The sequence below is a fragment of the Hyperolius riggenbachi genome, chromosome 4 (assembly GCF_040937935.1).
Source record: "Hyperolius riggenbachi isolate aHypRig1 chromosome 4, aHypRig1.pri, whole genome shotgun sequence".
Lineage (NCBI taxonomy): Eukaryota > Metazoa > Chordata > Amphibia > Anura > Hyperoliidae > Hyperolius > Hyperolius riggenbachi.
In genome coordinates this window covers 446,503,424-446,526,832 of record NC_090649.1, presented here as the reverse complement: position 1 = coordinate 446,526,832, position 23,409 = coordinate 446,503,424, and the positions used below count along the sequence as shown (strand labels likewise).

The window sequence follows — 23,409 nt, the reverse complement described above, 5'->3', positions numbered from 1 at the left end:
CCACTAGTGCGGCGTGCGTCTCGTAGACGCACGCCGGCACTGAGCGGGTGGGAGGGATCGCAGGCGAATCCCATGAGCTGTGCCATGCACGGCTATGGGAATCGCAGCCTCTGCCGCAAATTCTGTGGGGGGTTCCGGCCGAATCGCTACTGCAAGTGATTCGGCCGGCGGCGCCGTTATCCCCTATGGCAGAGTTTCCCTGCGCGATTTGCCTGCGGGGAAACTCTGCGGATTCGCGGCCGTTTCCGCGACAGTGGAAACGGGCCCTCTCAGTTTAAGCATATTGGTCCGCACAGTGTTCACTCTCCGGACCACATTGGATGTAGAAGTCTCATCTCTCTGACGATCTTTAGTGGCGCCTTTAATTATGTGCCGCTGCAGGATGTCAGTTGTTACACTACTTCCTGCGAAGTAGTTGTTACACTACTTCCTGTGAGCGGCACTGTACAGAGCAGCCTGGCAGCACATGAATATCGCATGGAGTCCAGAAGGTTAGTTATTACCCCACCACCACTCCCGTACATCTCTTCATTGGAGGGAGTAGCATGAAGAGGGAGGATTTGTATTCCTCTCCCTGTGGTTTAGTCCCATTGTGCCTCTGCTCCCCCCCCCCCTTTATTTCAACCCCCTCCCTCGCTCCCTGCCAGACCCTAGAAACTGGGCTGACATACAGGGTGCATTTCTCTGTTTTATTCCTGTCCTTTGCAAGAGTTCAGGTCCACTTTAACTTATATCCTTGTCTGAAAGATTAGATTTAAAGAGAATCTGAAGCCTTAAAAAATACCTCTTTTTACTAGGCAGTCCTGTTCAGCAATAAGGCCATAGCTGTAATGCCGCAACCCCACAGCAAAACGTTCAGTCAATACCCACAAAATCCCAGGGCAAAATTCCACGACTTTCCAGGTCGTTGCTGCCCGAGGAAAGGCAGAGCTTTGTGCTGTAGCTCTGCCTCCAGTCGCGTCAATCTCCACGGATCTCCTCCTCTCCCCGCCCCTCTCAGTGAAAGAAGACAGAGGGGCGAGAGGAGGCGGACATCTGCGGACATTGACGCGAGCAGAGGCAGAGCTACTGCACAAAGCTCTGCCTCTATCCGAAAGGAGCGCTGAATTTTGCCCTGGGGATTTCAGGGGTATTAATTTATCTTCTGGCGTGGGAATGCAGTGCTTCAGCTATGCCCTTATTGCTGAACAGGACTGCCTGGTAAAAAGAGGTATTTTTTATAGGTTTCAGACTCTCGTTAAGGCTCATGTTTTTTTGGTTCCATGATACTATCTGGCCATCTCATTCTCTGCTGTCCCCTCCTCCTTTTGCCCTCAATCTTTCTCAGCATCAGGGTACTTTTCTCCAATGAGTCCTGTTTTCTTATTATGAGCCCAATCCAATCCACTTTTTCTCCTAGGAGATCATTTTTTATATTCTGTTTAAAAAAACGTTTGCGTTCTGCAATTGAAAAAGGGTCAAAAAGTAAGTTAAAAAGTACTGTCAAAATGATTCTCTTGCTTGCTGGTGGCTTAACTTCCTGAGCGTTACGCCGCTCAGGAGGTTTTGCATTATCACTCCCCCTCCTGCGTTAATTTATTAGTTGAAATGTCCCCATTACATACTAGCTAGCACTGGGCTACAGCTAACACTGTGTCTGCCGCCACCTCCGGAACCCCCCCGATCCCCCAGATTGCCTGCTGGATACATTACCCTGCCTGCAGGCCCAGCCCTAGACTTTTTGCCGCCTGAAGCAATCTTTAAATAAATCGCCGCCCCCCCCCCCAAGCTGTGGGTGTGGGGGGCCGCCCGAGCTGGATGGGATAGCGGGCAGGAAGGGGGTATTGGGCCTAGCGGCAGGGAGGGGGGTCGGACCCTCCCCTCCCTCGCCTGGGTCCCCCATCCTCCGCTCCCCTCCAGCTTTAAAAAGTTACGTAGCTGGCTGCAGCTAATGTAAGAGGCAACGGGCGGAGATCAATCACCACTTCCTCGTTCCAGCGTGCGCTCCACTGACGTCACTTCCTGCTACACCGCAGGAAGTGACGTCAGTGGAGCGCACACTGGAACGAGGAAGAGGTGAGTGATCCCCGCCCGTTGCCTCTTAGCGGAGGATGGGGGACCCAGGCGAGGGAGGGGGGGGCACGACCGCCGCTAGGCCCAATACCCCCTTCCTGCCCACTATCCCCTCCAGCTCGGGCGGCCCCCCACACCTACGGACGGGCAGGTGCCGCCCCCCCAGAAGTGCCGCCTGAGGCAAAAGTTTCACCCTGCCTGCCTGGATCCTGCGATAGGTGCAGCCTCCAGTCTTCACTATGGGGAGGATCGTACATGACGTCTTGATTCTTTCAGAGTACATTTTTTGGCGCTCAGCCTCCGTTGTGGTCCAACTCTCACAACTATACAATTACTACTGGAAAAACCATCGCTTTGACAATCTAAACCTTTATTGACAATGTACCATATCTGCTTATTATTACATTTGTCATTGCTTCCAAGGAGTAAACCTCTTAATTTTATGGTTGCATCCGCCATCTGTAGTGATCTTTGAGCCCAGGAACACACTGGCCCATATGCAATACACTTTTTCTCCTGAGTTTTCGCCTAAGAAATAATTTATCTTCTCTTTAACCTCCTTAGCGGTAATCCTGAGTCAGGCTCGGAACGGAAATCCACAGCTCAGAGTGGTAATCCCATGTCTGAGTGAGTTATATGCAGATGCTACTGCAGATCTCTCTGTAGTGTTTTTTCTTGTTTTTAGGGTCTAAAAGCTTGTGAAAAAATTGCATGGCTTTTAGACCCTAAGGCCTGGAACCCACTGAAAACCGCAAACGCAAAACGCAACCGCTAGCGTTTTGTCTGAGCGGTTTGCAAGCGGATTCATGTGCGTTTTTGGTCGTGTTTTGCAACATTGTATTTTTTTCCCCAGCGGGTGCCTAGCGTTTTGCGTTTTGCGTTTTTATCCTGATTGGTCCTGTGAATTATTTTTCATTTTGTTACAGTGTGCTGAACCGCAAAACGCTAGCAAAACCGCTCAGTTTAGGTTTTGCTGAGCGTTTCCGCTAGCGGTTCAATACTTTACATTATAGCGCTAACGCTCCCAAAATGCTGCACGTCCTGCGTTTGCGTTTCTAAGAAACGCAAACGCTCCTGTGGAAGTTGCCCCATCCATTAACATTAGCCCAGCGTTTTGGCAAACTGCTAGCGTATCGCAGTGCTGCCAAAACGCTGCCAAAAGCGCTCCTGTGGGTTCCAGCCCTAAGTCTGGAAATATTCATAATGAAAGGAGGTTAAAGTAACTTTTCAGCACTCTGCAAATGAAAAAGTACCAGTAGTAGGTGAAAAAGTACAATCAAAATGATTCTGCGTATTTTCTTGCTTGCTGGTGGTGTAAAGGATATTTTATTGACAAGTTGTGCAAATTCAGGAGAAAAAAGTGAATTGCATATGGGCCAAGGTCTGATACCGCTTCCGTTTCTTACTCCTCTATATGTTAGAAGGGAACATGTTGGTTGCTTTAAAGACACTTTAATTTTGTTATGACTTAAAGGGAGCTGAACACCATTTTAAGCACTTATGGCATCTCAATAGCACATTAAAAATGTTGATAATTAATAATGAGCAATGCACATGCTAACAATGTTGTCCATTAATTAAAAAAAACTTCCACTGTACCCCTTCTTTTTCATTTAAAATTTTTGCAGAGGCCTTTAACCACTTCACCTCCAAAGTTTCTTCCCTTAAAGGATACCACAACTGAAATGTGACATAATGAGATAGACATGTTTATGTACAGTGCCTAGCACACAAATAACTATGCTGTGTTCCTTTTTTTTTCTTTCTCTCTCTGAAAGTGTTAAATTTCAGGTATGTAAGTGGCTGACTCAGTCTTGACACAGACAGGAAGTGACTACAGTGTGACCCTCACTGATAAGAAATTCCTCTTTTTATCTCTTTCTTGCTCTCAGAAGCCATTTTCTGCTAGGAAAGTATTTTATAGGTGGAATTTCTTATCAGGGAGGGTCACACTGTAGTCACTTCCTGTCTGAGTCAGGACTGAGTCAGCCATTTACATACCTGATATTTAACTCTTTCAGGCACAGAAAGAAAAAAATGAACACAGCATAGGTATTTGTGTGCTAGGCACTGTACATACACATGTCTATCTCAACATGTCACATGTCTGTTGTGGTATCCTTTAAAAACCAGAGTAATTTTCACCTGTCAGCGCTCCTTCCATTCATTCGCCTATAACTTTATTACTACTTATCACAACGAAACAATCTTTATCTTGTTTTTTTCGCCAACAATTGGGCTTTCTTTGGGGGGTACTTTTTGCTAAGAATTATTTTATTCTAAAAGTGTTTTGACAGGAAAAATAAGGAAAAAAAATGGAAAAATTCATTATTTCTCAGTTTTCGCCATTATACAGTAGTTTTAAAATAATACATGCTAAGATAATTAAAACTCACACATTTTAGTTGCCATTTGTCCCGGTTATTGCAATGTTTAAAATTCCCTATGCGTAGTATAACTATGTAAAGATGAAGTGATGCATGGACGGTCTTTGTGAATGGTGGCGCCATCTCATTCACATGGGGACCTAGATCAATGAAAGGGAACTGTGCTCCCATTCATTGATCTAGCAGCTAGCGATTGCCAGCGGTAACGAGCGCAAGGGGGGGGGGGGGGCAAGTGGGGGAACAAGTGGCGGGGAGGGACGTAGTAGCTAAGCCCCTGCAAGCAGTTATGGCATTTTGCAGGGATGTGGTTACTCATCCCAAGGGAGAGGAAGTGGTTAATACCCTATTTCTGCAGATGTAATTATTTTACTGCACACATTAGAAGAGAGGAAACAAAACCTTTTATCAGCAGGGGGGGTGTTGAGAGATAGGACATTGTGCTTCAAAGAGTTTAGAGAAGTCACATGATATCTTCACACCTTCTCTCTGAATAAATAAGGGCAGCTAGAAGTGTGTGGGGAGAACATGGCAGCTCCTATAGCTATTAGAAACCAGCAGAAACTGCAGGGGGAAGTAAATGGTGCTTGGGTCTCAATTTGTCTTGATTTTGGTATTTTTTGTTTATTGGGGGCTGACAAATGATTGTCTAAACAAGGTGGGAAGAAATAAGATGTACTAAATCATAAGAAGCCTTTTTAGCCTCATTCATGACCTGAGTTTCCAAAAGGACAACATTCGCCATAAAACCTCTTTTATTTATAACCCGATAAAAGTCCACCCAAGGTTGAATTGAAAAGCTTACAAAGAAGCATTTAGAGGAACGGCCGTTCGGGTGAAGGTGAGCGGCTCGAGGAGGGAAAGTCGCGCTCTGCCAGTTTGGAGACATGAAGATATCACATTTATTAATTGAAGGAGCCGTGATGCGCTTTTTCGTATGTTTTTGATTTCAGCCTTGAACAGACTTTTACGGAGTTCGAAATAAAAGAATTTCTGCGGATTAACCTGGTCCTTCTTGAAATGTCAACTTTTATTATTATTATTGATTTATAACGCGCCAACATATTCCGTGGCGCTGTACAAAATCATTTTTTTTTTCTTTCTGGTTGGACGAATGTCTTTTTTCAACCAAACTAGCTATGTAAGGCCCGGTGCACACCAAAAACCGCTAGCAGATCCGCAAAATGCTAGCAGATTTTGAAACACTTTTTTTTATTTTTCTATGGCGTTTTGCGGATTGCTGCTGCGGTTTTCAGTATAGTAGATTTCATATGTTGTTACAGTAAAGCTGTTACTGAACAGCTTCTGTAACAAAAACTCCTGCAAAACCGCTCTGAAGTGCCGTTTTTCAAAACGGTTTGCGTTTTTCCTATACTTAACATTGAGGCAGAAACGCACCCACAATCCAAAAAATGCCTCACCCCGGCATTTTTCGTTTCTGCAAAACGCCTCCTGCTCTGGTGTGCACCACCCCATTGAGATACATTGACCAAGCGGATCCGCAGCCGCAAGCGGCTGCAGAAACGCTGAAAAAGCCGCTCGGTGTGCACTAGCCCTAACTGGCTAGCTACTCGCCGCCTCAGCGCTCTGCTTGTGGATACACAGGCCCATATGCAATTCACTTTTTCTCCTGAGTTTTTTCCTAGGTGATATTCTCAAACTTGTCAATAAAATGTCTTTTAAACCATCATCAAGAAAAAAAAATACTCAAAATAATTTTGATAGTACTTTTTTACCTATTTTTTTAATACTTTTTTTCATTGCAAAGTACTAAAATGCTATTTTAAATCGAAGATGAAAATTTCCTCATAGGAGAAAACACTGAAAAAGTGAATTGCATAAGGCCCTCTCTGTGTGATCTCACCATCCTCAGATTAAAGCGGGCAGCCGCTCACGTCAACTGGACTCTGCAGTTTCGGATTCAACTCAACTTATGACTAGGAACATGCAGCCTGATCTGGAAGCTGAACACCGCTGACCTGGTACTGTATGTTTTGTGTTGCACCTGTGCTGACAGGATACATCTGGATACATCTGGATAGTGTAATGGTTAAAGGGATACTGTAGGGGGGGGTCGGGGGAAAATGAGTTGAACTTACCCGGGGCTTCTAATGGTCCCCCGCAGGCATCCTGTGCCTGCGCAGCCGCTCACCGATGCTCCGGCCCCGCCTCCGGTTCACTTCTGTAATTTCTGACTTTAAAGTCAGAAAACCCCTGCGCTGCCGTGTCCTCGCTTCCCCTGATGTCACCAGGAGCGTACTGCGCAGGCAAAGACCATACTGGGCTTGTGCTATACACTCCTGGTGACATCAGCGGGAACGAGGACACGGCAACGCAGGCGCAGGGGTTTTCTGACTTTAAAGTCGGAAATTCCAGAAGTGAGCCAGAGGCGGGGCCGGAGCATCGGTGAGCGGCTGCGTGGGCACAGGATGTCTGCGGGGGACCATTACAAGCCACGGGTAAGTTCAACTCATTTTCCCCCGACTCCCCTACAGTATTCCTTTAAGGGCTCTGCCTCTGACACAGGAGACCTGGGTTCAAATCTCGGCTCTGCCTGTTCAGTAAGCCAGCACCTATTTCAGTAAGGAGTTTCTTGGGCAAGTCTCCTTAACACTGCTACTGCCTACTGAGTGCGCTCTAGTGGCTGCCTCGCAAGCGCTTTGAGTCCGACAGGAGAAAGGCGCTATACAAATACTGCTATTATTATTATTATATACTTGCTACATACAGTGTCTGCTTCCTCTCTCCCTTTTTTACTTACAACACAGAGACTTACAAGCTAACCTTACTAACAGATGCTGCTTTTGCTATAACCTCATGCACCTCTCTGTTGTTGCTGGACTGCTCGGTTCACACCAACTGCCGTGCTGACTTGACTTGTACTGTGTCACTATTGTTTGCTGCCTTGGTACCAAGCTTGTTAATTGATCTACAATATTACCGAGGTGGTTACTGGCCAGTAATTCTCCTCTGGAAATTGAATTCATTACATATATGTGAACTGAACTATTATTATGATAGCACCTACTTATATTCCAATGACATGGGGGCCAGAGCACATTTGTCCCATTAAGCTTGCAGTGTATATGGAGTGTGTGAGTGTGGGTTGAGGGTGGCTTGATGAACCACTGCCTATATATATTTTTAATGGTTTTATATATATATATTTATATATATATATATTTGATACAGTTAATAAAGTTATGATATTTTAAATATAAGTACATTTTTGTTTGTGTTGCTTGGGGTATACGCCCTCCTTTTTTTCCTCCTTCAAGATTTTTGTCTAACTATGTAACTATGTAAAGTAGGAAACTAACAGGGTTTACATAATAATACAGACAATGGTGTACATCAATATAAAAAATACATAATTGGTGACAAAATAGAAAACCGATACAAAATACAGAATACAAGATACAGAATTGGTAATGACCGTTATAAAGTAATAATGATTTTCAAGACACAAAAGGGGGAGAGAGCCCTGCCTTTGCAAGCTTACAATCATCTAAAGGAAATGCGGGGGGGACAAGAGGAGGGGGAAGTATACAACAAACTTATAGAGGCTGTGTGTTTTAGGGAATCTAGTAGGAGTGCAATTTGGTCTTAGGACAAAGCAGAAGTGGCCTCAGGTAGCGCATATGCTTGTCGGAACAAGTGAGTTTTAGTGACCGTTTAAAGGTAACAAAGGCTGGCGAGTGTGTCACTTTACCTGCCAACAACCTTCTGCATCTGATAACAAAGATGAAAAACACATTTCTGGCATTCTAAAAAGAAGGTTCATTTTTCGGGGGGGGGGGGGGGGGGGGAGTGGTCTTTAGGAGTGCAGGGTGCAAGTAGGGGTGCAAGTGGTCTTGATGGCAATGTCTTTTTCTAATTCGATTTCCGTACTCTCCTCCTCAAGCTGGGGGGGGGAAGGTTTCCGGGGGCCAGCTCTGTACATTAATATGCCAGCCAATCACTGTGTGGCTGCAGTCCCTGCATGGTGATTGCTTGTAACCAGGAAGTGGAGGAGACGCGTGCATTGGGAGCAGGTACTATCTAACACCGCAGCGAGCACCGATGCACTCTGCATAATTAATGTACAGCTTCAGGCCCCCTAGCTCGTGAACTGTGATTGCGGTTGGGAATGGGGGGAGGTGCACCGTCAGTTCTCTGCAGGAGGGCCCAGGCTAGTATAGTTATGCCCCTGCTTTACCTCACTCCAGCAGGACAGCTTCTCCTCACTCCTCTGTGTTAACGCACAGTGTTGCCTGCAGCATTTTCGCAGCGCTTGCGCTTCAATACAAAGTACAGGATCACTGCAAAATCGCTTTTCAATGGCTGTGCAAAATGATTTTGCAGCGCTTTAACTACTAAACCTACAGAAATCCCAAATTGCAAAGCTGTACAAACCATTTGTGTTAAAGTCAAAATAACATCAAAAATGCCAGAAATGGCTCTGAAATATGCCACAAACGGTTAGCGATTGTGATAGTGAGTACTCACCTGTTAATTTTAGCATCATAGAAAGTACTAATTTACAGAACTTTCTATATGTTAACACTTAAAGGAGTACTGTGCCTGCGCAGTACACTCCTGGTGATGTCAGCGGGAGCGAGGCCGCGGCCGCGCAGGCGCAGTGGTTTGCGACATTAAAGTTGCAAATTCCAGAAGTGACCTGGCAGCAGGGACTGGAGCAACGGTGAGTCGCTGCGCGGGCACAGGACGTCTGCGGGGAAACATTAGAAGCCTCAGGTAAGTTCAACTTTTTTTTCCCCTACCCCCCTTACAGCAGAGTTCCCCAACCCTGTCCTCAAGGCCCACCAACAGCACATGTTTTGTAGAAAACCACAAACATTCACAGGTGAGGTAATTAGTGTCTCAGCAGAGTCGATTAACCACCTTTGAGGATTTCCACAAAACATGCACTGTTGGTGGGCCTTGAGAACAGGGTTGGGGAACACTGCCTTACAGTACTCCTTTAAGTATTCCATTTTATGCACATTTATTTGTTCACCACAGAACTATCTACAAGAGAAGATCTCTCTTAGTTTTACTGTATTTTAGGTTTTTTTTGTTTCCCTTAACATCTTCTGCAAATTTGGTGACTCTAGTATGTACAGTATGTGGGCTTGGCTTTTAACCCTTGAAGTCGGTGGTGTTCTTCGTTTGCCAAATTTGCGCACCCAAATCATTCTTTTTTCGGGCCCGAATTTGAACAGCCATATTTGGGTGGAAAATCAGGACAACCTGAAACTAAATACCAACACTACTCAGATAATCCGTAAGCAGGAAATGTGTGCACCTGCCACTAATGGACGTTTCAGGCACCCCATAGGAACTAATGTAAATATCCGCTATTGGGCGCCAGACCCGTCTAACTGACATTTTTCATTTTCAAAGATTAGAATGTTAACGTTCTTGTAAAATTTTGTCTTTTGTATTTAAATTATGATTTTTTTGTTTTTGAAAATAATCACTGAATTTTATCCTTAGAAAATGATAAGGTTAGGAAGAGGGGGTTTTACAATTAGGTGTCAGGAAGGGGGATTTTAGGGTCAGACATTAGGAAGGAAGAGTTCTGTGTCCGAGTAGGGTTAGATTAATTTATTGGGGAGTTTTAGGGTTAGGCATCAGGAAGGAAGGTTTTAGGATTAGGCGTCAGGAATAAGGGTTTTAGGGTTAGGTGCCAGGAAGGGGGGTTTAGGGTTAAGCATCAGGAAGGTGGGGGTTTAGGCATCATAAAGGGGGGTTTAGGGTTAGGCATCAGGAAGGAAGGTTTTAGGATTAGGCGTCAGGTAGAGGGGGTTTTAGGATAAGGCATCAGGAAGGGGAGTTTTAGGGCTAGGCGTCAGGAAGGAAGGTTTTAGGATTAGGCATCAGGAAGAGGGCTTTTAGGGTTAGGTGTCAGGAAGGTGGTTTTTAGGGTTGTGTGTCAGGAAGGTTTGTTTTTTTAGGGCTGTGTGTCAGGAAGGGGGGTTTTAGGTTTAGGCATCAGGAAGGGGGGGGTTTAGGGTTAGGCGTCAGGAAGGGGGGGTTTAGGGTTAGGCCTCAGGAAGGGGGGGGGGGTTAGGGCTGTGTGTCAGGAACGTTTTTTTTAGGGCTGTGTGTCAGGAAGGGTTTTTTTAGGGTTGTGTGTCAGGAAGAGGGGTTTTAGGGTTGTGTGTCAGGAAGGGGGGTTTTAGGGTTAGGCATCAGGAAGTGAGGTTTACGGTTAGGCGTCAGGAAGGGGGTGGATTCTGTGTGAGAGAGTAGGGTTAGGTTGTAGTAAAATATTGGTAACATTTACCAATGTTTTACTATCATTTCATTTGGCGCCCAATTCACAATGGTATTTATCCTTTACACTTATATTGGCATCACTCAGTGCCCATTTTCCTTTTGCCTCTATTTCATGCACACAAGAATCCTACTGCCTGCTTGAAGATACAAAAAAACTAAATTACATATTAGGATACGTCTTTATGAATTCGGCATAAGGCTTTAAAGTATCCCTGAACTCAAAGGAATATGGAGGCTGCCATATTGACTTCCTTTTAAACCATACCAGTTGCCTGGCTGTCCTGCTTATATCTTTGGCTGTAGTACTGTCTGAATCAAGCATGCAGAGAATCTAGTCAGACTTCCAGTCAACACCTGATCTGCATGCTTGTTCAGGGTCTGTGGCTAAAAGTATTGAAGGCAGAGGATCGGCAGGACAACCAGGCAATCTGCATTGTTCAAAAGCAAATAAATAAGTCAGCCTCTATATCCCTCTCACTTCAGGTGTTCTTTTAAACAGATTTCTCTCTATTTTGCAGAAGGACGTGAATTGCACCCCCCCACATCAATCTCACTTACCTATTAGAGCTGTTTGTCAGGTCTGTCTGGTGATGGCCAGAGGGAAATAATATGACAGACAGGGGGTGTCTCCTCCGCCTGGTAATCTACAACCATAGCCCGGCTTCCTCTGCAGCCGCTCTACGCCAAGCGTGCCGGCTCTTCCATTACTAAAGGTGAGAATTATCTCATTCTCATACATTTACACGCTTCCCGTCCTCCTCTCTCTCCTCTGACATCTTAACTCTAGAGGATCCAGACTCGGGGGCGCAATTTACCAACTTACTTCTGCAACGGGCTTTTATCCTGAGATTTTCCTGCAGGGGGGTATAAGACATAATGAAAACCTGTCTCCTAACTATTTATCCCTGATACATTTATTGTGTGTAAATATTCCATTCCCCCGCAGGCTAGAGGGCACTTAGTAATGGAAGCAGCCATGGGCCGGGCGAGGCAGAGGCTCAAGAGGCGTTAGTCTCACAGCGCAGAGCCATAAAGGTGTCCTGTGCACCTTCCCTACCCACGGCCATGGCACAATTGCAAGTGGAGCGTTCTGGAGACTTTACCCTCTTGGCACTCTCCTGCACACTCCACTCATGGCTCTGCCATCACCAGGGAAGGGTGGCACTTGTGGGAGGGGGGTTGCACAAGCTGCCCTCACAAGGGTTCGGGTGGCTACCTAATGCTGGAGCACATCTAGCTATCTATATTGCAGGGATTTTTAATACTGGAGTATTAGTTGAACACAAAATGCAGTTTTAAAAGATGTTTTATTATTTAGTGAGAAAAAACCTCAAAACCTACATGGCCCTGTGTGAAAAAGAAATTGCCCCCTGAACCTAATAACTGGTTGGGCCACCCTTAGCAGCAATAACTGTAATCAAGCGTTTGCGATAACTTGCAACAAGTCTTTTACAGCGCTCTGGAGGAATTTTGGCCCACTCATCTTTGCAGAATTGTTGTAATTCAGCTTTATTTGAGGGTTTTCTAGCATGAACCGCCTTTTTTAGGTCATGCCACAACATCTCAATAGGATTCAGGTCAGGACTTTGACTAGGCCTCTCCAAAGTCTTCATTTTGTTTTTCTACAGCCATTCAGAGGTGAATTTGCTGGTGTGTTTTGGATCATTGTCCTGCTGCAGCACCCAAGATCGCTTCAGCTTGAGTTGACGAACAGATGGCCGGACATTCTCCTTCAGGATTTTTTGGCAGACAGTAGAATTCATGGTTCCATCTATCACAGCATGCCTTCCAGGTCCTGAAGCAGCAAACCAACCCCAGACCATCACACTACCACCACCATATTTTACTGTTGGTATGATGTTCTTCTGTTGAAATGCTGTGTTACTTCTACGCCAGATGTAACGGGACATGCACCTTCCAAAAAGTTCAACTTTTGTCTCGTCGGTCCACAAGGTATTTTCCCAAAAGTCTTGGCAATCATTAAAATGTTTTTTTTAGCAAAATTGAGACGAGCTTTAATGTTCTTTTTGCTTAAAAGTGGTTTGCGCCTTGGATATCTGCCATGCAGGCCGTTTTGCCCAGTCCCTTTCTTATGGTGGAGTCGTGAATACTGACCTTAATTGAGGCAAGTGAGGCCTGCAGTTCTTTAGATGTTGTCCTGGGGTCTTTTGTGGCCTCTCGGATGAGTTTTCTCTGCGCTCTTGGGGTAATTTTGGTCGGCCGGCTACTCCTGGGAAGGTTCATCACTGTGGAAAAAGGGGGAGTCCCAAAGCTCAACCGTATAAATAATTTCAGTACCAGGGAGTCAACCAGTCAGCACCTGGATCCATTAAGGTGCAAATCCATTAGACCAACACAGAAAGAAGGACTGGGTCAGCACCTGGATTTAGTGCAATTTTAGCAAAGTGATTTTATATAGGAATAAAATCACTTTGCTACAATTGCACTAAATCCAGGTGGAGACCCAGTCCTTTCTGTGTTGGTCTAAGGTTCATCACTGTTCCATGTTTTTGCCATTTGTGGATAATGGCTCTCACTGTGGTTTGCTGGATCCCAAAGCTTTAGAAATGGCTTTATAACCTTTACCAGACTGATAGATTTCAATTACAGTACTTCTGTTCTCATTTGTTCCTGAATTTTTTTGGATCTTGGCACGAGGTCTAGCTTTTGAGGTGTTTTTGGTCTACTTCTCTGTGTCAGATAGCTCCTATTTAAGTGATTTCTTGATTGAAACAGGTGTGGCAGTAATCAGGCCTGCATTTTGTGTTCAATTAGGTTATCTTCGACTAATAGTTAATGTTTTTTGATGAGCAGAAACATTTAAGTGTGACAAACATGCAAAAGAATAAGAAATCAGGAAGGGGGCAAATAGTTTTTCACACCACTATACATACATACATACATACATATTATATATATATATATATATATATATATATATATATATATATATATATATATACACTGGGGAGGGAGCTACCTAATACTGGGAGCACATCTGGATATCTATACTGGGGGTGGGGGAACCTACCTAATACTGGTGGAACATCTGGCTATCTACACTAAGGATGGGGCTATCTAATTTTGGGGAACATGTGGCAATCTATACTGGGGAGAGAGCTACCTAATCTTGGGGGCACATTTGGCCACTGTGAGGGGCCAGCTTCAAGTGGGGCTCCAGCAGCGTTATAGAGAGGCTCAGGCACAGTATCTCACAAACGGTGCTTTTATTGTGGCAAAACAAAACAGTGCAGCCAAACAAAACAGTCCTTACTTGGTGATAGCCACAAGCGTAGCACACAGTGCACAGAAAACTTGTCCAGAATACAGCTAGCGTTCCTAGCTCCAGAAGGTTCCAAACATCAGCCTGTTTCCCCTGTCACAGTGTCAGTCTGTCTCCTCACTCCCTCCATCTGCACACTAGTCTGCTGACTATTTAAGCATTAGCACCTGATTAGCCAGCAGGTGTACAGGAGAAAACCTGGAGGACAACTCCACTCAGGATTTGGCTGCCAGGAGCACCCACCCTGCACTACTCCTGGCCAGCTCCAAGCCCAAACCAGGACTTAGCTAAGGCATACAACCCAGAAAGCACCGGATGCCAGGTGCAACATATCTTCCATCCACAACACAAGGCAAAGTAAGTGGTGTCTCACCACTCACGTTGTCACATACCCTCCCCCTCTGTTTGACCCCGCCGTTGTCTCCTGGTCCCATGTCTCCTTAGCGATATCGAGTAGTCCACGAGGTCGTCGCCCATACAACAACTCAAAAGGCGAAAACCCAGTGGACGACTGCGGTACCTCTCTAACAGCAAACATCAGGAAAGGCAGGAGGCAATGTTCTTCAGGGTCTTATTAAATCTTTCAACCAGACCATCCGTCTGTGGATGGTAGACAGAAGTACATATCCTTTTTATTTGTAACAAGGAGCACAACTCCTTCATTACTTTGGACATGAACGGGGTACCTTGATCAGTCAAGATCTCTTTAGGTATACCAGTTCGGGTGAACATTTGGAACAGCTCTTTAGCTATGGTTTTGGCAGAGGTTTTTCTTAAGGGAAGGGCCTCCAGATAGCTAGTATAATCCAAGACTACAAGGATATACTGGTGGCCCCGGGCAGACTTCACTACTGGCCCCACCAAGTCCATGGCAAGATAGTTTCAATAATTGGCAACGGCACCAACGGACTGCGATAGTGCAGCATGGGAGCTGACACCTTTGGTGGACCCTTTTCTTGTTTTTTTCAGTTCCCAGGTGACCACTCAGGGCATGTTTGTGGGCTAGGTCTAACGCCATTCTGCGATGGGATTGGGGGAACTATAAGCTGTTCCACAATTTCACCCCAAATTTTGGCAACTGATACAATAAATCATTTTTCACAGGCACATGAAGGAATGTATTCTCAGTCCCTGACACCTGAGGCACACTATTTACCATTTTTTCATTTTCCCAGGCTTTAGCCAACGTGGGGTCTCTGAGCTGGGCAGTGCCAAAGTTGTCCCAGGAGACCTCCAAGTCCAGCATGGTCGGCTCTTCTGAGGTCTCTTGGAGGGAAACAGTAAAAAAGGGCGCAGGTGGCTAGTGGACAAATCGGGCGCCGCCATTCACTTCCATAATAACTATCGTTTACTGGGCGCCGAACAGGAAAAAAGGGCGCCCGAGAATAATAACGTTTACCAACGGCGACCGAAGATTTTTCATGTTTTATAACTGCTTGTGATGATTTACGTTTCCTATTTCAATAAAACATTATTTTAAAAGTTATCCCTTAGTGTTTGTAAAACATTATTATTCACGAAACAAAGCGATCAGTACGTAATGTAAATTGTACTATATTTTATCGCTTACTGTTTTTAAAACATTATTCTACACACAATACAGTGATCTCTAAGGAGGGTCTTAGGTTTAGGCACCAACAGGGGGGGTCTTAGGTTTAGGCACCAACAGGGGGGTCTTAGGTTTAGGCACCAACAGGGGGGTCTAAGGTTTAGGCACCAACAGAGGGGTCTAAGGTTTAGGCACCAACAGGGGGGTCTAAGGTTTAGGCACCAACAGGGGGGTCTAAGGTTTAGGCACCAACAGGGGCGTCTTAGGTTTAGGCACCAACAGGGGGGTCTAAGGTTTAGGCACCAACAGGGTGGGTCTTAGGTTTAGGCATCAACAGGGGGGTCTAGGGGTTAGGGGTAGGTACAGGGAGGGTTAGTTAGTAATTTTTTTTTTAAACGTTATTATACGTTTCACTATTTAAACGGAAGATTAACGTTTTTACAATTGCTGATTTCATGCACATTATTTAATGATTTATAACTTTATAAAGCATTAATTTTAAACGAAATACAGTACAATTCATTTTTAAACGTTATCCATGCTTATCGTTTAAAACCCCGCGTGCTTTTTTCCCAGCGCCCCTTTTTAACGTACGCCTCTTGGAGCACCTCCGTTTCACCCACTAGGACAGAGAATGGAAAACACACATCTTCATTACCCTTATCACACAGAGCATTTGTGTCACAAACATATGGGTCAGGTATTAACACAGCGGCCTCAGCCTTAGCTATAGTTTTCTGCTGAGAGGAACTCTTTCCTCTCCATAAGTCCCAAAATAAAAAAAAGTCTCTTCCCAGTATCACGTTGTGAGGAAGATTTGGAGATACAGCCACTTCATATGAAATGGAACCACAGTCTGTTTCCAGCGTGACCACTGACCACAACCATGGGATAGCTCTTTGAATCCCCGTGGATACATAAGACTCTAATATTGCGCTCACCCAGCTGAGCATTGTCCACCAGACTTACATGAACCAAAGTTACTAAACTTCCCGAGTCCAACAGAGCTTTAACACTTTTCCCCGCTACCTTAATCAGAGACATATGCAAATCAGTTTCAGTAGCGTAAACAGGGCGGGCAAACAAAGAACTGCGCCTAGTATAGTCACATTCCATAGCTTCCATTGCAGCAGGGCATTTAGCCGCTATATGCCCCTAGTCATTACACCGCCATCAATGTATTTGACCTAGATTCTCGCCAGGTACCCTTGTGCGGGTTCCAGCTACCCTCCTAGGCCCATCCAAGGCCTGGCACTCACCCTCCAAGGCCCCACTCACTGGAAAACCGGTCTTACCACCCACCTTGGCAGGTGACACTTTCTGGGGCGGGGTGCACTGGGATGTTGACCATGCAAGTGAATCCTCTGCAGCTACGTACCGTTCAATCATTCTCACCAGTTCCTCTGCAGGCTTTGGATCCGCATGGCTCACCCACCTCCGCAGTGTCTGGGGCAGGGGCTCTCAGAAAACGGTCCACGGTGACTCTCTAAACGATCTGAAGTCCGGTCAGGGTCTGTGGCTGTGGCCACTTCTTTACCAGGTGAATCAGGTCGTACATCTGTGTTTTCGGTGATCGGGTTGCGGTATAGGTCCAGCTGTGAACACTTCGGGCCCACACAGCTGCAGTGACGCCCAGCCGGCTCAGGATTTCACACCGCAGCTTGTCATAGTCCATGGATACAATACATAGATTGGTAAGGATCTTTCTGTCAGCCTCTGTGGCCTGTCTATCTGCATCCACAGTCTCAAACAGTTTTTCAAACATGGCAACAGTCTGCTGCTGTACTGCTTGAGTTTGCTGAAGCGGTGCCGTATTAGTCTGGTGCTGCTCGACATTAGCTTGCTGCAATGCAGCGTTTGCCAGCACCAATTGTTGTAGCAGCTCATCCATACTGCAGTGCTAAGCAAATGTCCACAGTCCCAACTTTCGATACTGGCCTATTAAGATCGCTGTTGGCGTGCCCGCATCCTCCACCAAATGTGAGGGGTCAGCTTCAAGTGGGGCTCCAGCAACGTTACAGACAGACTCAGGCACAGTATCTCACAAAAGGTGCTTTTATTGTGGCAAAACAAAACAGTGCAGCCAAACAAAACAGTCCTTACTTGGTGATAGCCACAAGCGTAACACACAGTGCACAAAACACTTGTACAGAATAGAGCTAGCGTTCCTAGCTCCAGAAGGTTCCAAACATCAGCCTGTTTCCCCTGTTACAGTGACAGTCTATCTCTTCACTCTCTCCATCTGCACATTAGTCTGCTGACTATTTAAGCATTAGCACCTGATTAATCAGCAGGTGTACAGGAGAAACCTGGAGGACAACTCCACCCAGGATTCGGCGGCCAGGAGCACCCACCCAGCACTACTCCTGGCCAGCTCCAGACCCAAACCAGGACTTAGCTACGGCATACACACATTACCAAAGTCCTACAACAGCTTCTGGAGCTGCTTAACCCAAAAAGCGCCGTATCCCAGGTGCAACATATCTTCCATCCACAACACAAGGCAAAGTTAGGCCTCCTTTCCACGGACTGTCGATAGGCAGTGAAATGCCTCTAAAACTCTCAACTGCCTGGTAACTGCTTGTTCCTGCATGATAACTGCTTACTGCTGCCTGGTAACTGCTTGCTGAGAACACAGCTCAGCAGTCCGTGGAAAGGAGGCCTAAGTGGTGTCTTACCACTCACTTTGTTACACTACCTATACTGGGAGGCACCTACCTAATACTGAAAGCACATCTGACTATACTGGGCAGAGCTATTATTATGCCAGGATTTAGCCTTCGCCTCCAATTTGTTGTAACCATGCCAAATTTTTTTCATGCTGCAGGTTGTCTCGGTTAAGCCACACCAACCTTGTTGCCCACAGTGTGTGACAAAAGGTCATCCTACGTAGAGCGCCAAAATGGATAGAAATTATACTGTTTCCCCATCTTCCCTCAAATAGATTAAGTGTTATTTAAAGTGGAGAAATATTTTCAGGCAAAAAAAAAAACAAAAAAAAAAACCTCCATAAAATCTTGATAAAAACCAGCACAGTGCAGCCGAAATAGTCAGAGATTTCTGTTATTTGTCTTGGAACAGGGTCAGGTCCTCTTGCTGGCTGGCATTAGGTGTGCCAGGGAACCTCTATTGTGTGCATTTATTTCAGGCTGACGAGAGGCAAAATAAAAGAAAAATGTAAATATTATTAGTTGCCATCTGCTGCGGGCCGTGTGCTGCTGGATTGTGAAGCGTTTGCGCTTCATACTCTGGCTATTAATCCTGCAAGCTGTTCCGCAGAATTCCTCCTCCTAATTACAGCTGAAATGCTAAACAAAAATAAGCCAGGAAAAGTTCAAAAACTTCTCGGCATCAAACGTTGTAGCGCACCTGACATCAGAGGCGTCGGGCGGCGACCTTCTCCTGCTGCTGTACGGATAGCTCTATAACTTCTCAGCTGATGCTGAGACTGGTTTTTAGTGAGTTGTCTTCTGAAATTTTCTTTGGACTGTTTTAGGGCTTATTCACACTAGGGGCGTTTTTGGCCTTTTTTCAAGTTGAGGTGATCTTTAAAATCGCCCACACAAAATGCTTGTGCAATGAATGTCTATGAGAAGGTTCATATTAGCGCAGTTCATGTACTGTGCGTACAGCAAAGCGGTGCATGGGCCATATTTGGGGCGATTTTGGCTTAATGGAAGGTATAGGAAAAACGCAAACGCTCACAAAATCGCTTTGTGCAGCGATTGGGTTCACATTTTTAAGAATAAATACATTGTATTTATTATTTTCTGGGTCAAAGAGTTCACTTCCAGACTTGCGTCACTCTGGAAAAGCGCTTAGAAAAGTGCTTTAACTAGAAACGCAGCGCGCAGTGGAGGACCGGAAGGGGGGGGGGGGGGGGAGCCCACAAAAAGGCAAAACACTTGCGTTTTCGATTTTAGGTGTGAATGAGGCCTCAAGGCATTTGTCTTTATGCAGATATAATATAACGCATGTGTCACATGCTGGATGCCTGGCTTACATCCCTGTTCAGGGACGGATTTATGGAAAGGCACAAAGGCCCGAGCCTTGGGCAGCTGCAGCCCAAGGGGGCACCTGAACATGAAATAGGGGTTGCTACATATGAAAGAGGAGGCTGCAAATGGGGAGCAACACATGAAAAAGGGAAGCTGATGCCCATTCAAGCTGTCCAAGAAAGAGAGGGGCTGCAATGGATGCACATGGAAGAGGGGGCTGCACATGGAATGGGGGGGGGGGGGAGGGGGGGGCGCTGCTGCACAAGAAAGGGAAGTCACAACACATTTGGGCTAGAGGAAGAAAAAGTATAAATTCGGCCTTGCACCTGTTTAGGCAGAAAGTGCATTTGATTGGTTGGCCCAGTATAAAACTGCTCACAATTTGCATAATATCTGCATGCAAGCTGGAAGGCAAGTTTCCATTAAGTCCATTGCGATGCGCATTCTACACTTTGCAAACGGATTTCAAAATCAGCAGCTTCTGGTAATGAGTGTTGTCAACATTCACTGGTAAAAAGGAGGTAATGTGCGCGTCATCAAGCAGTGCATAACTTGACCCGACATCTGAAAATAAAAGGCTAGGTGCATACTAATGCTACTTACACACTTGAGATAAAAGTCTTTGGAAAAGGCAAGATCACAGACCAATTTTACCCCCTTCCATGTAGTATGAGAGCCATACTCTAGTCTACACAGTCTATTCTATGGAGCTGCACTCCCCATCAGATAGAAATCTTTGCAAGATGCTGCACACAAAGATGCTGTACACATTCAACAGATCAGTATCTGCAAAAGACCAGTTCCTGCAAAATGCATTCATAAGGTAGCCATACACTGGTCGATTTGCCATCAGATTCGACCAACAGATAGATCCCTCTCTGATCGAATCTGATCAGAGAGAGATCGTATGGCCACCTTTACTGCAAACAGATTGTGAACTGATTTCAGCCTGAAACCGTTCACAATCTGTGGTGGTGGTGCCGCCGCCGCTACCTGCCCGCACGCATACATTACCTGCTCCGCCGGCGCGACTGCCCCCGGTCACCACTGCTCCGTCTCCGCTCTGGTCTCCGGCATGCTTCACTTCTTCCTGCCCGGCAGGAAGTTTAAACAGTAGAGCGCCCTCTACTGTTTAAACTTCCTGCCGGGCAGAAGAAAGTGAAGCATGCCGGACCCGGAGACCAGAGCGGAGACAGAGCAGTGGTGACCGGGGGCAGTCGCGCCGGCAGAGCAGGTAATGTATTGCAGCTCTATTGCGTCCGTCGTCGGGCACTCGAGCGCAGCTAGCGACGCGCTCACTACCCGCGGGCGATCAACGGTAATTTTCCGCAGGAGCGATCGACGGATCGGACGAAATAGATCGAAATTCAGCGTGTAGCGGGAACGATGTGACAGAAGATTCGATCCCAGTGATCGAATCTGATGTCGATCGGTGGGGAATCGGCCTAGTGTATGGCCAGCTATAGTCTATGATATCTGCAGATCCTCATACACGCCTTGTTTAACAGACATTCATTTTGCAGATCAGATCCACCAGGATGGATCTTCAGATCTGCAGATGATTGCCAGATATGCAGATGAATGTCTGTTAAACAAGGTGTGTATGAGGATCTGCAGATATCATAGACTGCAGGCAGTGAGTTCCCATAACGCAACATTTACAACGCAACGTTAACGTCACAGTGTGAATGTCGCATAGGCCTAACATTGCAGTGCGTTAACCTGCGTTAGAATTACTTTATGACGCAGGACAATAACGTCCCACTGTGAATGCGACCTAAGAGTTTGTTAGAAAAGTTTACAGAATCAGGGCCAGATAATTGGCTAAATGGACAGCAGAGCGGCACCACCTTCTCTATGCAGAGGTCATGTTGAGCTTGAGCTTCTGCAGATGGCTGGGAGTTTGGAGTTAATGCTCCTTCCTCTCTTCTGGCTGTTCTATAAACTCCAGAGCAGCAGGAGGTCCTTGTCTCTTCTCAGTATTCTTCTCAATTAGCTCAGCTGCTTAATTTCACTGACATCAATTAGCCTCATTAAGGTTATTCTGACATTTCTTGGGCTCACCTGTGTTCTGTGTCAGAGGAGGGGGTTGGAGAGTCACAGAGACAATTACATTGGGCCTAACCAACAGGAGATGTGATTGCACTATCTGAGGACCAAATAGGCCACACTGCTCGGAGCAGTGCTTTTCGGCGCTGCTAGATTTGGGCGCAGCCAGCGCCGCCATAGACCATAATGGGAATCAGTCTATAGCAGCGCTCAGTGAGTAACCTCGACGCCGTCACAAGACAGAGCCGAGGTTGCTTAAAAATCACAATAATTTGGCCTCCAGTAATCGCTGGAAGCCAAATTATATCATTCCCTACCATCCATGGCGGCCCAGAGAGGGAATAGTAATTACCACGGCCAGGACTTGTGCAGCAGCAGGATCAGCCATATATCGCTGTGTCCTGCACCCTAGTCTACCTGCGCCGATTTCAAATGTACTCACACTGCTGCCCATTATTATTATTATTAATCGTTGGTTGGAGCGCATTTGCGTTCCAGATGGGGGCCGCCCACACGCCGACAAGCGGCCGGGCGTGGGGTGATGGAGCGTGGAGTTAGGGGGCGTGCCCCCGGGGGGGCGGGCCGCGCGGGCGCATTCAGCATTTAGGGACGCCGTCATGGCGCCCAAGTTCATCTCCACGCTGTCTGCCTTTGAAAAGGCCGCTAGTGGCGGCGAAACATGTCAGGCTCCTCCTGACAGCGCGGATTTCCTCCTCCATCCCTCCGTTCTCTGGCACCTGCACCTTTCTGGTTCCTTCTGGTTCCATGGACATTTCTTAATTCGGCCTTTGGATCAGCTGCATGGCCACATCAAGGGAACCCTGCGGACATGCATATGGGCCCCGGATTTCTTCAATGAAGTTTGGTAACTATTTGTGAGCAGCATCTGTGCATAGATATGGCTGTTTGACCATACAGACCCTGCGATTGGGGGACTTTGCAGAACATTTGTTACATGTGTTTATCCTGGGATAAGATCTTTGTGTTCTGATTTACCACCTCACACCCTGCGATTGAGGGACTGCTTGCTTATCCAGGCTCATCACCTGCCATCCATCTGCATTACAAGTTATCAATACTGCATGCTATTAGCCTGCCTGATGCTATCTATGCTGTCAGCTCATGAGTTTGCTTTTGCTTTGCTTCGGATGCCGCATTTTAACTTGCTTCCCTGTGCCTGCTACACATTTCAAGAACATCACTTAGGAGCTTTTGTTGGCACCCATTGCTGTTTGCTGTCCATTATGTGCTGGGCCTGAACGCCTGTGGCCTCTTGATTTGCCCACAACAATGATATCACCATTAAGTGTGTGCAGAGTGCTCAATTTCATCCTTTTTGGGGGACTGCAGCCCCTATTTTTTCTGGAGGGTTTGTGAGGAGTTTTTTATGGGGTTTATTTTTATATTTATGGGTGTTTTTTGTACTATTGTATTTTGTATATTGTCTGTTTTGATATATATGTGATTAAATAATTTTCATCCTCTTCATGCACCCGAGAGCCAATTCTCTTTTCTTGGTACTTTGCATTAATTTATGTTGGCAAGTGCATGATTAGGACATATAATGGTGCATTGATGTTTTGACAATATCATTTCAGTTTGTTAAATCGTTCATACCCCCATTGACGCTGCCCTTGAACATTGAGGCATTTCTATTATATGATTTATTGGGGTTTTAGCCCCTGGGCAAGCGATCAAGGGACCTTTTTGAGAGGTGGAGAGAGCATTTGTTACCTGTTCCCTTATTTTTGTGGCCATGCTACAGTGGGATGAGATTGTGCAGCAGGTCGGGGACGAATGCGCACGGGAGAGAGGGGCTAGGGGAGCTGA

At 46.0% G+C, this 23,409-nt stretch overlaps 1 long non-coding RNA gene across 2 annotated transcripts in view; it reads right to left on the bottom strand.

The window, feature by feature from the left end:
- LOC137504368 (uncharacterized) overlaps nucleotides 1-23,409 on the bottom strand; it is a 157,992-nt gene that overhangs the window by 53,406 nt on the left and 81,177 nt on the right. The window contains exon 3 of one of the 2 annotated variants that reach the window (XR_011019471.1): nucleotides 11,259-11,554. The exons of the other annotated variant lie outside the window; for it this stretch is intronic. This is a non-coding gene — a long non-coding RNA (uncharacterized lncRNA). The remainder of the gene's footprint in view (nucleotides 1-11,258; nucleotides 11,555-23,409) is intronic. 2 annotated transcript variants of the gene reach the window in all.